The sequence below is a fragment of the Anas platyrhynchos genome, chromosome 20 (genome assembly GCF_047663525.1).
Source record: "Anas platyrhynchos isolate ZD024472 breed Pekin duck chromosome 20, IASCAAS_PekinDuck_T2T, whole genome shotgun sequence".
Lineage (NCBI taxonomy): Eukaryota > Metazoa > Chordata > Aves > Anseriformes > Anatidae > Anas > Anas platyrhynchos.
In genome coordinates, this window is record NC_092606.1 from 6,987,045 (window position 1) to 7,001,813 (window position 14,769).

The 14,769-nt window shown below is 42.1% G+C and overlaps 1 protein-coding gene across 1 annotated transcript in view; it reads right to left on the reverse strand.

Annotated features, from left to right (window-relative positions):
- Window positions 1–14,769, reverse strand: part of CUX1 (cut like homeobox 1) — a 267,949-nt gene that overhangs the window by 13,584 nt on the left and 239,596 nt on the right. The gene's annotated exons all lie outside the window — the stretch shown is intronic.

Sequence of the window (14,769 nt, forward strand, 5' to 3'; positions counted from 1 at the left end):
TGGAAGGAAGATGATGGTAAGATAACCAAGTCTTGGACTGCCTTGACTTTAAGGCTGAGAAACCCAGGCTCAAAGCCGGAGACTCGCTCAACACAAACACTGGTGCCTGAGCGCGCCAGGACGAGGTGCGAGATCCAAAAAAAGCAGCAGGAGCTGGGTCCTTTGATTTTTCCAGCTCTCTCAGCCTTTCCCCACGTTGGGCCGCTCTGGTTAATGACCGGGTTGCTGAGGACAGTTACTCAGAAGTTGAAATGGTCGTTCTTCACTATGCAGATGCTAAGGCTTTTTGGCATTTGTCTCCCATGAAAATTTCCACGCCAACAAAGTCTCAGCTCTACTTCTACCTGATGCCAGAGCTCCCAGGTTTATACATAAATTAAGGCACAATTTCAGGCTTTTAAAATACTTGGCATTTGGCTTTTAAGGAAGTCTGAAAAAGACGGTACTATTATTGCCCAAAGTCCTGCTCCCCTTCCAGGTGAATCACAGGGAGATGACTTGACTCTGCATTTTGTAGTTGAAGGGATGAGAGGGCAGTGTCCATATGCTGCAGATCCTGTCCTGGATGATTTTCTGTGTCCTCTTCTAAGCAACAAAAGATCAGAGCCAAAATCCTTCCCACAACAGAGTCTTGTTAAAGGCCTTTTCATGTCATACATTTCAACAGTTCCAGTTCCTTCTTGGCCCTTCTGTAGTGTGGGACAGCATTTCTGCATGGTCCACAGCTGCATGGGGACCATTAATTCGGTCTTAACTTTATGCAAAGTCCCTTCCTTGGAGCTGCTGTTGCTGTGAGCTGTCAGCAGGCTGAGAAACAGGGTAAGAAGGCAGGGAAGGATTTAACATTTCTTTACTTGGAGGCATCAGAGCCCTGCCTCTCAAATCTAGTGGGTCCTCTGTGGTGCAAATCTGCTCGGAAGTACATGCTAATAAGCAGGTTGGAGCAGAGAAGCCCAGTCAAGCTGTTTCCTGGGGTCCACCTCACCTCATAAGGCAAAGAAGGAATATCACCATCACCTGAAGGGTGTATATTCTTCCAAGAATCTCCTAAGAGTGAATAAAGATAGTGGAGATGCAAGTCAAGTGCTCCAGAAAGCCCACCAACACTAGAGAAGTCACACAAGGATTGGTCTTTTGGGACATTTTGAAGCAACCTCTCTAGAAATCTCCAGAGGGAAGAAAGTTCAGTCAGCTCTGAGAGCACCTGTTGTAACCAGCATGCCCACATGGTGTTAGTCCGGGAATCATCTTGGCCTGCAGTTTTGCTTACCAGAAGCAATCAGGCTGTCCTCGTTTATTACTTCTGTACCTGCCACAAGATTTGCACATTTTCTCAAAAGGGACAAAAAAGAAAGAAGATGGCAAAAAGAAAGGGATGATGACAACTCTAAAAGCCACAGGAAACTCCAAGGCATCATCTACCTAATCTTTAGCCACTGTTACTAGCCCTGGGAAAGCTCCAGGGATGAAGTGCAATGATTGCTCTGCAAAGGCAGAGGCTGCAGGAGAAGACATCAAGAACCTTCAGCGATGTCCTCTGGGGCTGCTCGCAGAAGGTGCGCGGACCTGGATGGCAAGAGCCAGGACTGGCGCTAGCCAAGGCAAGAAGAGCAAACCTTATTTTTACTTCCATGTACTGTCAAAAATACAATAAAAATTGGGACAGTAGGAAGCAGATCACACCTCACAGCCTGAGGACAAAGTCTGAGACCTGTTCTGCCCTGGTGACAAAGGGTCGGGAGCACAGGGAAAAGGCCCTTCACCCTAACTGCTGTGCTCACCACAATGAAGGAGACTCCCTTGCAGACTTCATCAGTGCCCTTAGACACAACTGTGAAGGTGACGTTGGGGCAGAGCAAGAGGAGCGAGATGAGGGCATTCCTCACAGCACCTCATGGCCCAAGGCCGGATTTGCAGAGGGAACACCGCATAACATGGCGGCTTCCTCTACACCGCTCCGCGGCCTGGCCTGACTTGGCCAGCCATAGCACACAGAGGGGCACAAACCTAAAGGCTTGTGGAAACAATGGCTCCTGAAAAATCAAGGGGCCCCACACTTTGAGGGATGGATCATTTCGACGCCCCTGGGCTGTCATTAAGGAGCTGTTTGCCAGCTCCTGGCCTTTCCCTGCCAGCTGCTGGGGGAGGAGGTGCAGGCGCGATTTCTGCTCCTTCCCCTCCTTTCCCCCCTTTCCTTTTACCACATCTCTGGAATTTTGAGGGCCTGCCGGGAAGGGAAGGGTTGAGGGATTTCTCCTTCCCTTCCTCCTGGCCCAGCCACTCCAAAATAAACAGCCCCCAGAAAAGAAACACAGTGCCACTTAATAAATTCACCCTGTAAGGAGAGAGATTTCATAGAGGAGCGGCTTATTTCCAAGGGTACTAAGATAATTACATGGGTAACTAGGAAGAGTTCAAGAAAACAGTTTGAATTTTCTTATCAGTTTCCCATAGCTTGGAGCAAAAAGAAAATAAAATGCTTTACTATAATCAAATCATGTTTTCTGAAGCCCTCTGTTGGCAAGTACACAATTTCTTCAGCACTTCCATTAAAACAGAAACACTTAGGAGAAAATGATAGCGGCTCAAAATGGAAGAGTGGGGCCCAAGAGCATCGCACAAGCAGTTTGCATGGCCCTCACCACAGAAAGCCAGACCACCTCTTGCTGGCTGCAGGGCAGCAGCAGGCCCATGGGCAGTACCTGTGGCCCCCATCTGCTCACCTGGTGCTAACTTAGCCCCATACCTAAGGATATTACAAAAGAGACTTTCTCCCATTAACTCAGCAATGCTCGTAGTACTTCCAGTGTAAAACCTCACCCTTGCTTCAGCAGCTAACTCCAGAAGCAGCTATTGACTAACAGAAACATTAGTGACACCCAGGCATGCTGCAGCGCTGATGTGAAGTGCCTGTGGGATCATGCACCGCATGCTTCTCCTGAAAAGGCATTTTGAACATCCTTCTGAGGGGCTACAAAATTAAGCTGTTGCATAAAATCCAGCTACCTGCATGGAATACCCTAGGTATCTGCTCCTGACCCTGTGGTTTTGGTTGCCCTCTGAGTTTCCAGAAATAAACTTCTGAAGATTCAGGCTGAGGAAGTCAGTCTGGTTTTATACTGGGTGCATGATTCTGAGCTACACCAAACCCCCTCCACCTTCTTCACTACCGGGTCTGTGCTTTCACAAGTATAATGCATCTTTTGATGACAACATGTGGTTTTAGTACGTCAGTGCCAATACCGCCATACCTAAAGAAAAGTGTGACTTATAAATATGCATATTAACCAACTTGAGTAATAACACTTTAAAAGTGTAGGTGTTCAGCATCAAGCTTCAAGTGATCAGGATAAAATTATATAAGACTACAAGACAATGCCATTTATAGCAATCAACAGTGTGACTGGTCATTAAGCAGTAGGAAAAAAAAGAAGTGTTAAGCCCAGAACCTTTACAACCTGTGGAACAACCCGTCAGACATTTCAAAAACAGAAAGCACATGTTCACAAAGAAATGAAGGCATTATACAGTACTTTCGATCCATTTTAAAGTGACCCACTCCTGCAGGATTTATCAAAGCTCAAGATGGCAAAGAGGGAGAGCAAGAGCAAGCACACAACGCAGTGCCACAGGGCGCAGAGTGAAACCAGCTGGCTGGGTTCCTGCGATACCTGGAGAAAAGGGAGCATGAGGGGAAAGCCCATCCCAGCTCCCCGATCTCCAGGATAACTAGCTCGACATTTGGGGTAGCACTATAGCAGATTTCCAACTTGGGCTTTCAAAACTCCTCCCGCAACACTGAGCATGTCCTACTCTGTAGGAAACAGCCTAGGACACAGCAAATGTGCTTACAGCCTGTTGCGAAAAATACACAGGAAATGTGCATACCTAATGCAGTTAAGGAAGAGACAAAGTAAACTTAGTTCCCTCAAAATAAATTCCAATTCAAAAAACACAATTCAAAAAGCAGACACAGCAGGCCCGGTAAAAGAGCAGTACACAGGCACGCACACACACACACTCTACCTGAAAACCAGAGTACTCAAGCTAGAGGTTTATTCTACTGTTTTTTTAAATGTAATTCAACTGATGGGTTAAAATATCAATTCCTTACCAACACCAAATTTTAAATTCTCTTTAACTACTCAGTGTATTTAAAGGAACAACATCTTACACGGCACTAGAAGATGAATTCATCTTTAGATAAAGTATCTGTAAAAATAAAGAGTGAGCCAAGTATCCATTTTCATTTTTGAATGTCAAGCGCTTCTGACCTCAATTTCTTTAATCTGTTTTTTGTCTGTTTTTTAATTAGCTAATAATATTGTTCTGGTGCTCAGCACAATCCCCCTTGCAGTCTCAGACTCAAAACACATCTTTTCTGTCCGTGAAGCTGGGTGTGCACCTCTTACCGACAACACTTGAATTTCACTGAAAAAGAATACGGTTTGGAAGTCCAACACTTAAAGTATTGAAAACATCTCCCTTCTCCCCTCAGAAACTGATACATGAGATGTACATTTTTGTTCCCATGGTAAACACAAATCCCCACCAAATCCAGCCCCTTCATTCCCCTGGACATCACTGACAGAGTCAGAACGCCAATGTAAATGTTTGCTGCTTGGACTCAGGTCTCACCTTAATAAAGACAGCCCACGCGTAATTGTGTTTGTATAAAAGATATTTACTTCAATTATCACACCTAGGGTGCTAGTGAATAATAATAATAATAATACATCGTGTGAGTTTCATACAGTGATATTGCTTCTCCATATCATATAGGGACCGTTGTACAGTGCTGAGAACAAACATTATATGGCTAACCAAACAAAGACAGAAGAAACAATGCCATTCTGCTGACGGAGGGAGCGCTTCCCCGCTACTGCCAGCCATATAAACTCTTACTTTTTATGTTTAAACAAATACCAAGAAATAAAATGTTACAAAAGATGAGTCACAGCAACACAATGTGGGCTTCTCAAAGCTACTTGTACAAAAAAATGACACTTTTTTTGGTCAATTGGGTCTTTGTGAGGATCTTTTTTTTTTTAATCTGTGATTGTGAATATAACAAACAAGCTCTAAAAACATCTAAGACTTAGTGCGTTACAGAAAAAATATAAAATACTGCTAAAAATGTAAGACACCACAATACACTGGGGTAAAAACTGAGCTTATTATTTAAAAAAAAAAAGTTCTCAGGAAAAAGTACACCACTTTCTGTTTGAGTTCATCTTGTGCTGTGTTAGTAGTCGGGGCATTTCAAAGGTCTGCCCATTATCATGGCAAGTAGTTATTGCACAAATGCAAAGAGTTAATTTTTTTAATAAAAAATGAAAAGGGACATGAGGGAAACAATTAAAAAAAAAAAAAAAAAAAAAAAGAAACATCCCCCCCACCCCAGCCAGCCTCCATCTGCTTTGGAATTAACGTCCAAATTCGTACATTTGACATTCGCGGAGCATTTCCAGCGAGTGGGGCGCACAGTGCCCGCTTTTGTGAAAGGAACGGCAGAAAACGCTTTGCAACACAGAAATGCATAGAGAATTCTGACAGGAACAAGCTTTTTCTTTGCTGAGGTTATCCAATCATTACCATAGGGCTTTTTTTTTTGTTTTCTCTTTTCTTTCAGACTATGTCAAAGGAAAAAAAAAAAAACTCGCGTGGGAAATGCATCTGATGGTTTTTAGTGGGACACCCTCGAAAGGCAAAGTGCAAATTTGCTTCCAAATCCACAGAAGTGGTGATGTGCCCTGCAACTAGCTCAGCACCTTCCCCCTTTGCCCACCGTAAGGTCTCACCGCGGGGCCGGCCGGCTCGGTGCTGACCGGCGGCCCCCTGCCCTGTCCCTCGTGCAGACACGCGCTCCCCTGCCGCAAGCAGGGGGAATTTCTAGCGCAATGGTTTTCATTTTTGCTTCTGCAGCTTTTCTCTCGCTCGCTCGTGACGTGTTACCTAGCCAGGGACAGCCTGTCTGAACGTGTTTCCACACCGCAAGAAAACTTAAACAACTCCTCCGTGACAAAGATCAATTTACAACGTGCATTTCCAGAGTTCACACCAGGAAAAGTTGCTGCTGCTGCACCAGGTGTTTTTTTTTTCTTTTTTTTTTCCTCTTTTTTTTTGATTTTTTTTTTTAAAGTTTTTTGTTTTAAATCTTGACCAACTTTGAATGAGAAGAAAATCAGCCTTGAATTCAGAAATTCAAACATATGCCAACAAAGATGAACATCACAGGAAACCAGTCTCTCATTTTAAATTAACACGCGAGTAAATCACAATGTACTTTGACAAAGGGGCACTGCATCTTCATGAAATTCTCAGTAGAGGCTCTAGGAGGCTAAGGGTATTTTCTCTCTCTGTATATTTTAAGTCTCTTCTCTCACAACTGAGGCTTCTTATTCTCAGTCCTAAATTATTTTAAAACTATTTAAATAATATTATTTATTAGGCATTTAGATAAAATACTTTTTTTTTTTTTTTTTTCTTTTAAAAATGATTGCTCTAGGAAACACAACAGGGGCACAATGATATGGATACGAGCCGACAGCACCCCACTCCATCCAACTTTCTCCAATGTCTGCTCACAGGATATGTATACTCCTGTTGTGTTCGTATCAAATAAAAACAAACCTCAAAAAAAAAAAAAGAAAGAAACTGTTAAAATTAATCTCATAAATAGGAAATGTTAGATTGTTTTCCTAATTACAAACCGCCTTTGCGTATTTCACCTTATGATGCTGTAGAGAGAGCAAGCTTGGAGCGTGACACAGCAGTGCTGCTGAGGGCTGAGGATGCAGGTGGGAGGAAGCCCGAGCTTCGCCAGACCCAACGCGACTGGACTGACCCTACAGCGCCTCGGCCCCCACAGCCAGCCCTGAAGACAAGACAGACGGCACGGCTTCCCAATGGCACGAAGGACACGTAGCAGTTAGCAAGGAGCCCACCATCGGTTCCTGAAGGCGGACAGACCTGCGGGCACGGCACGGGCCTTGGGAGCGTTAACGCCGCGGGGCAGTGCTGGGCTTTCGAAGCCTGCGCCCTCCGTGCTGCTGGAGCCAAGCCAGGCAGGGCTGTTCGTCAGGAACCCGAATTCACAAACCCAGTGCTTGCACTCGCCTGTGCTCAGCGGACGGGGCCTCCAGATGCAGAGTGAGAGTTTCTATTGCACAAAGACTTAACGCACAGTGTTCGAAGTGCTCAGTAGCAAGGGGGCAACTAACGCTGGGCCGCGCAAGTGCTCCTTGGTTGGCGCTTGCTTTCCCCCCACCCAAGTGAAAAGCTGTGAATGCTGCGATCTAGATCACTGTGCTTTAGATTATTCTCCACAAAGAGATTAGAAAATAAGGCACATAGCTTTCCAAGTATAGAAAGTTTGTTAAAGACTACATTTTAGGAAAGTAGCGAGAACTAAAAACTTAATGGGCAATGCAGTAACGTACAGGATTTTGATGACATGCCTGTTGAATTAAAATAAAACCATTTCAAACTAAACTAACCTCTTTCCCCCACAAAAGACCTTTCCACAATCCCCACCTCCTGAGGAGGTGAAAGGAAATGGAAGCCCTGCTCAAGGAAAAAGAAAAGTACGACACAGAGGTGACCTTGCTTACTCCCCACACGCCTCCTTTAGGAGCCAGATGCTCAAGCACTCGCAGCAGAGCCTGTACCAGCATCCAGAGGTAACTAGGTACTTTGGAAACACTTTTAAAGCTAGTAATAATTTACTCACATAAATAATACATCAAAATAGTACTAAGGGTCTAATGTAAACTAACAAAAGCCAGAGAAGTCTGACTGAAGGACTGATTGTAGAAAACATCTTTTTTTTTTTTTTTTTAGTTACTTGGAGATAGGATTGTACTTCAGAGCAAGTCAAGTGCCAAGTTTTAGTTCTTCTCTTGAAAACACAGCACTTGCCTTCCAAGAGGAACTGTGAAGTAGAGAATTTCAATCTCATTCCCAAGAATACTTGAATATTGCTCAGGGAAAGCAAGAACAAACCACTTGCTTGTATTTGTTACTTGGCTAAATTTACTGATCAGTGGTTTTTGCAATTGTTTCAATACATGGCAAAATTCTTTACTCTTCATCTTCCCACTGTACCTAAATATAGCAGAGTATGATTTACTTGTGCAGCTATCTAGCATATTAACTTCTCCTAGGCCACATCAAAGCAAAACCCTCACACCAACTGTTATGGGATGTTACAGACAAAGTTTGACCCTTAATTTCAAATTACCTGGCTTTTGCACATCTCAGACCCTCGGAATTATTTTTATGTATTCTGAACGTGATCTTCTCCCTCCCCAGGTTAGCTGAACCCGCATATCTCAAGAAATCCGACCTCTCAGATGGGTAATCCTGCATTTACAACATGGAACTTATCTGACAAATGGGAAAACAGCATGCTATGCATTAAAATACAGAGTAGTTTTAAGCCTCCACTCACCTATGCCCCAAATGATTTCATGATTCTGGCTGTAGCCAATTCTATTGCCCCACTGAGACCAAGCATGTAAACACTATACATACAGGGGGCTTCCCGTACTGGAATCGTGTACATACACACACTTAACAACTCCTAAAAATGCATATTCATTACCCGCATCGACAGAAGATGTAACACGACTTAATGCCATGATTCCTGTTACCAACAGAGAGATGGTGCTGTTATGAACATTACCACAGAATTACACAGTAACTATGCCACAAGCAGGTGTGTCACCGAAGCAGCAGGGAACTCCTGGCCTGACTCTCCACTTCCATGGATCTTTGGATAAAGATTGTACTACGTCGTACAAGTGTCTCTAAGAATCAAACAGAAAGTCAAAGACGTGATATCGTGGGGACTTTAGCCATCTATTTTTGCTGTACTGTTTCCTATATTATTTTGCAATGGTCAGGAATTCAGTCATTCTTGGCACGTGCCTGTTTCAACAGACAACCAGAAACAATAATGTGAAACCAATGGTTTTGGTCATAAAAAATCAACAGAACTGTGGCAAAACCCTTCTACCAGTATCAAACAAATAAAGCAAGCCTGAACAATGGCAGAAATTGCCTTTTGTATAATAGCTGGACAAGGAAAAATACAATAATCTCATTAATTTTTTAAAAGGGGACATTTCCTTTTAAAGCACTTTTGTGTCTCAGTATGTTTGTGACTAGTAATGAAAAACCAACCCTGGGCACCAGACCATTTTTTTCTCATTCATAAACTAGTTGTAGAAATGCACACTTCCCTGGACAGCCAAGGTTTGGGGTTTGACACAGAGGTTGTCGGGAAAGTGGGTGCCCTCAGTCCTTGGCTGTACCAGAGGTTCTCAATAATAAAACTTCAATGAATGACTTTGTTCAGCTGGGAAATGACCTTACAACTAATAACTTGCATCCCATATGCCACAGTACCACTGGACTGGGGGGAAAATCATCCCTGAGGAGAGAGATGGCACCACTCACACACCTATTTTAAGGCTTTTTTTGAAAACTTAAGTGCACAGGCCTAATGCTAACCTTCTCCAAAAGGATAAATTTCACCTTCAGAGCACAGAAACTTTATATCCTTGCATATTAATGGGGTAGGGTACATGACCTGGTCATGTAGGATTAGTCCCTAGGCATAGCATAAAGAGCTTGTCTTGCTTTAAAGTTCATTAATAACTATATTTTACATATGGCATAGTCAATACATCCCACAAAAGGGATGGGGAGGAAAGAACTTACTTGTGAAATAATATTTCTACATTTCAGAGCTCAAACGCATACGTGAAGGAGACAGGGACCACTAGGTCACTTCTCAAACCGAGAAGGTTAAGCCACAAAAGAAACTTAGATCTTGTGCTTTCCAAGCCAGTGATTCTCCTTGCAATTTAAAACCATCCAGCAAGATTTTAAACCGCTGGAAAAAAAATATATTTTTTTTGTACAGAATTTTTAAATTCTCTCTTTTTTTTCTTTTTAGTAAGTTGATTGTATATGCAACACAAAGGAAGAAAATGTTGATGTTCAAGTAGTGGGGCAACAGAAAGTGCAAGGGGAATGCAGCAGGCCAATGCGTGTGTGAACTGAATACTGCTTTACAGCTGTTTTGTCTGTGTGAGTCACGTTTAGGAGTAAGAGGATACGAGCAAATTGTCTCAGCAGGGTCAAAACCCAACTCACTCCCGGGAAAGACATGATTTGGTTTTAGTGAATGGGAAATCACCCTCCCCCCCACGTAGAACCAACTTTTCTTCTCCTGTGTTTCTGATAGTCTTCAAGAAACACTCACAGCACAGGACTCAGCCACACAGGGTGGCTCTAGGACAGAAAATACTCTAGGATATGTACACAGAGTCAAGAAGTAAGAAGAGAGAGTTTAAGAAACTCACGTGTTAAAAAGACACAAATGAAGCAAAAATAGTGCCCTCCATCTGCATGCACCAAACGGCTTTTCTTTCAGCTTGCAACAAATTGCTAAGTAAGATTTCTGATCTCTTTGCAACCTTGCTAAAGGCACTAGTCCAGATTACTGCAACATTTCAGTTTAAATAAACTGATTTGGATTTAAGTGCAAGGATGTGTCCAAAACCAAGGGATTTTTTTCATCTATTCTCATAATTTATATATGGTCAAAATATTTTTTCCTGTTTCTAACCAGCCCTGTTTTTGCCAGAAACATTTTTATTTCCTATAAATTTTCAGAGTACTTGGAATTCGTAATTTTAAGATGGAAAATGGCAGATTTCTGACTGCAACTGTGCTAGTGGGGACTGCAATCACTGTTACCATTTTCCATTATTTCAGTACATTACTTTGTCAGATCTCCCTCAACCCTAATTTAGGTAAATGTATCACCTTTCTAATTTGAGTTACCACCAGAATGATGCACCTCTATAGCTTACTATTACTCCCATTAAAGGACTGAAAACCAGCAACTTTTAAGTAATTGGATAGAGAATATTGCATAGAATTGTCGCATTCATTAACCTCGTTCTCTACACCATTCCCATTTGAACAAGTTTGATAAAACTAATGTGAGGATCTTTCACCTAATGAGAAAGGCACATGTAAATATATTTTTTTCACTTTAACTATATGACTGATCTTTCTTATTACAGCAAAGAGTTTTTTACTGAGTATTCACTAATTCAGGATAAAGACAGAGTGCACTGATAAAGGTTCCTTTAAAGCGTGGCTCTATTTAGAGACATTTCACAAATGAATAAATAAAATGGTCGAATTTTACGGCATCAACAGCAACTGTAATTAGAACCATTTCTGCCAATTGTAATGTGCAATCCTGTCATCTGAAGTTTGTATCCTCAAAGATGGAAGTGCATTGACAGTCACACTGGATGACCCCTCTGCCAAGGAATACTCTTCCCTTACTTTCACCTAAACAAGTATTACACCTTTTGCCTTTTCTAACCATCCAGAAAGAAAAACGACAATTTTTGCTGCAATATAAAGGTATTTGTGTTAAAACAGCCTGGGCCCTTCATCCACAGCTTTAGAAGAGCACAGAACTCGATATCGAAAGATAAAATTATTTTTAAAGAACCTCGAGAAACAAATCAGAACAAAACAGACTCTGGCATTACAGCTTTTCTGAAAACTATCTGTGCTTTTATCCATCAGGAGAAGAGATGTCATCAGTGACCAGGCTCCATGCTCTGCAAGATGACCATGCCATGGGACAAGCCCCAGGTCCCCTGCGCCTCTGTAACACTGCTCACCTTTCTGCGCAGTGACCGAAGAACAGAAAAAGCCCCAGTGCTACTCTCTGGCATTTCTTCTCCTGCAACTTTTTTGTCCTTTTCTGCTAATCAAGTAAAAAGAAAAGTTACTCCGATACATATTTTTTCCTAAAAGCATTACTTTCAAATGCCGCGCAAGAACAGAAATACAGCTAAAATCTTTCAGTGTTGCTGAAGTGAAGTCTCTGAACCAGGGAGGACTCTGCCCGTTTGGAAAGCCAGTAGGTAGCTCATCTCCAACAAGAGAATCTCAGCAGTAGTTCAAGCTAATCCATTTTGCTCTCCAATGGAACAGAAAAGCAGCTGTGACCTTGGCTAAAAATCGGGAACAAACAGCTGGGAGCATCGCTTCAACTCTACGAGCTCGGTCTGAGGGCATCCGTCTGCCTGTGCCCTGAACGAGGCGCTCACCAAGGGACCCCGAGTGACGCCCAGCGGAGCGGCCGGGCCGCCCCCACAGCATCTCAGCAGGCTAATCCACATTCAACGCAGATCATTAAATATGAAAGAACAAAAGGAGCTAAGCCATTAATAAAGTGCCAAAAATATAGGAAATACTGACAGCATTTGATTTGATTAATTTTATAATAGATGCCAATGACAACCCTTGGCAGGATGGAGTGACTTCTGACTTGTGAATGCTGTCTTTATCCAGCAAAATTACATGATTCAAATGTAATAATGGAGCTTAGAATTAACAGTTAGTGTTATAACAGAAAAATTTCCTCTAGGGCAAGCTACAGATATGCATTTTAAAAACCATTATAGCATTAAAAACTGGGCAGATGCTAAAGAACCCTAAAGAACTAGTGGAAACCTGAAAAGCAATCTAAAAACAAACAGGAAAAAAAAAAAGATACAAGTTTCAAGGCACTTACGTATTGCTTATTAAGAAGAGAGATTGACCTTAAATGCTGCATTTGTGTTCAACCTGTGAATACAGTTCTGCTGTCGGATAATGCAGCAAGAGCTCTCAGTAAGCATTATGGAATGCAATTATATCGACACAGGCACAAGAACAGTTTGGGGAATATTAAGTTAAAAAAAATGATCAAACAGAAAAAAAAAACAAACCACCCTCCCTATCGAGAAAGCCGAGAGTAACCACTTGACTGCATCAAGCACCTGGATCTCAAATCAGCAGACAAGGACAGTAGAAACAGACTGGCAACTGTACTGCCTAGAATTACTTAAAGAAACAAAACAACCACAACACAACCTGAACCGAACAATAAAGACAAAAATTCAGAATATAAACTATCTCTGTCTTCTCGTCAGAAGTTTTGCTTCATGGCTGAAGACGCATCTTGTTATGACTTGTATTAAGGTAGGCGTACTTTTACCAGGACGCGCATTTATAGATGGAGCTGTGCTTTTTACGTCAAACCAGACCACTGTACAGATACAGAGAGGTAACACTTTGCTTCACCACGTTATTTCCCTCGCTGGCCATTCCCGTGGACTAACTGCACTCCAGATAAGAAGCCAAAATCGCTTCCAGTACGGGCTGTCACACACTGGTGTTTGCTATTACAGACCATCTCCTCAGCTCATCACAGAAAGGGGCCGTTGCTCTCTCTGTTCCTCGATTTTAGTTTTGCATCACAAGTCCCCAGTACCCAAGGAGGTACCCTGAAACAGCTAGCAGTAAAAAGAGGAAACAAATCCCTGCCTTTCAGCCTCCTAGAGCCTTCTTTTCTTAATCATGAAAAGGATTGATTTTAGTGTACTGATTCTTAATTTGTGAAACTTGCGCTAAGTGCTGCTGTTGCATGTTAAGAGACTGTAAATGAAATACATAAGTTCTAAAACATCATGCAAGAAATGTGGTTTCACATCTTACAGTCAAAAATCCTACTAATGAATTAATACAAGCACACTGAGGTGTAATATTGGGAACATACCTTTAAAGTCGGAACTCCTCTCCCCATCCCTCCCTCCCCCAAAATCAGAAAAGTAATATTAATTAAACTTAAGAAGTAATGAATGCACCATTAAAGTGTCATCAAAAAGATGCTGACCTAAGACAAAAGTTCAATGATACACAATACGGTCAAAAAGTCTTCAATCAATAATATACAGTATGACAACTACATCTTGTAAATTATACCCAATACTGCCGGCAGTCTATCCCTCTAAAGAATATTTGCCCCCTTTCATCCCTTCCTAACAATCAGATAATAAAATACAGCACCTATAAATAAGCAAAAAAAAATTATATATATATATATTTATATATATATATATATTCCGAAATCATCTATTGTTAGTTTTAAAGATATGGCAATAAAGGAGTCTAAATTAGCAAACTTGTAGAAGCCATAACTGATAAAACAGCTTATTGAAAAAAGGTGGCAGTAATGCACTCTATGTGTGCACAAGTACGTAAGAAAATACACAGACGTATAAAATTGCACGCACACACTCACGCACACACATCCTTCCACACACCTCTATGCTCACGCATATACATATAGACAACAGGAGGAGTTAGAGACAAGTTAGAATTTGATTTGTACTTTGATCAGCCCTAACCTGTGCATAAAATAATGGCAAAAGGCTGTATTTCTGCAGGGCAGAATGGGCTAGACTGGGACTCGAGAGCATGAACGTTTTGGTTTGGAGTTTGGGCTGCTTCCATCCTGGTAAGAGCCCGTCTGGTCATTGCCATGTACTATTTTTCCACGTAAAAAATAAGCTTCCCACAACTAAAACATATTTAAAATCAGTGCTTGCGGTGGGAAGAGAGTCAGTAAATGGCCACCTACAGCAGGAAAACTTCTCTATCTGAGGCAGCTCCAGTCCCTCTTAGTGGTGTGTGACAGCAGTCGTACACATGAACTACGCTTTCATCGGTTCCAGGTAAGCTGAACGTTTCGGGTCACAGAATACGTCCCCGAAGTAGCAGGCTGAAATGTTACTGGCCAACGTTTTTTTGAGCTATCTGACTTTACTGAAAGGAAATCCTGTACACTACGAACCAAGTGAAATGATCAAGTACATGCTGTTTCTAAGTTGTCTCCTAAAC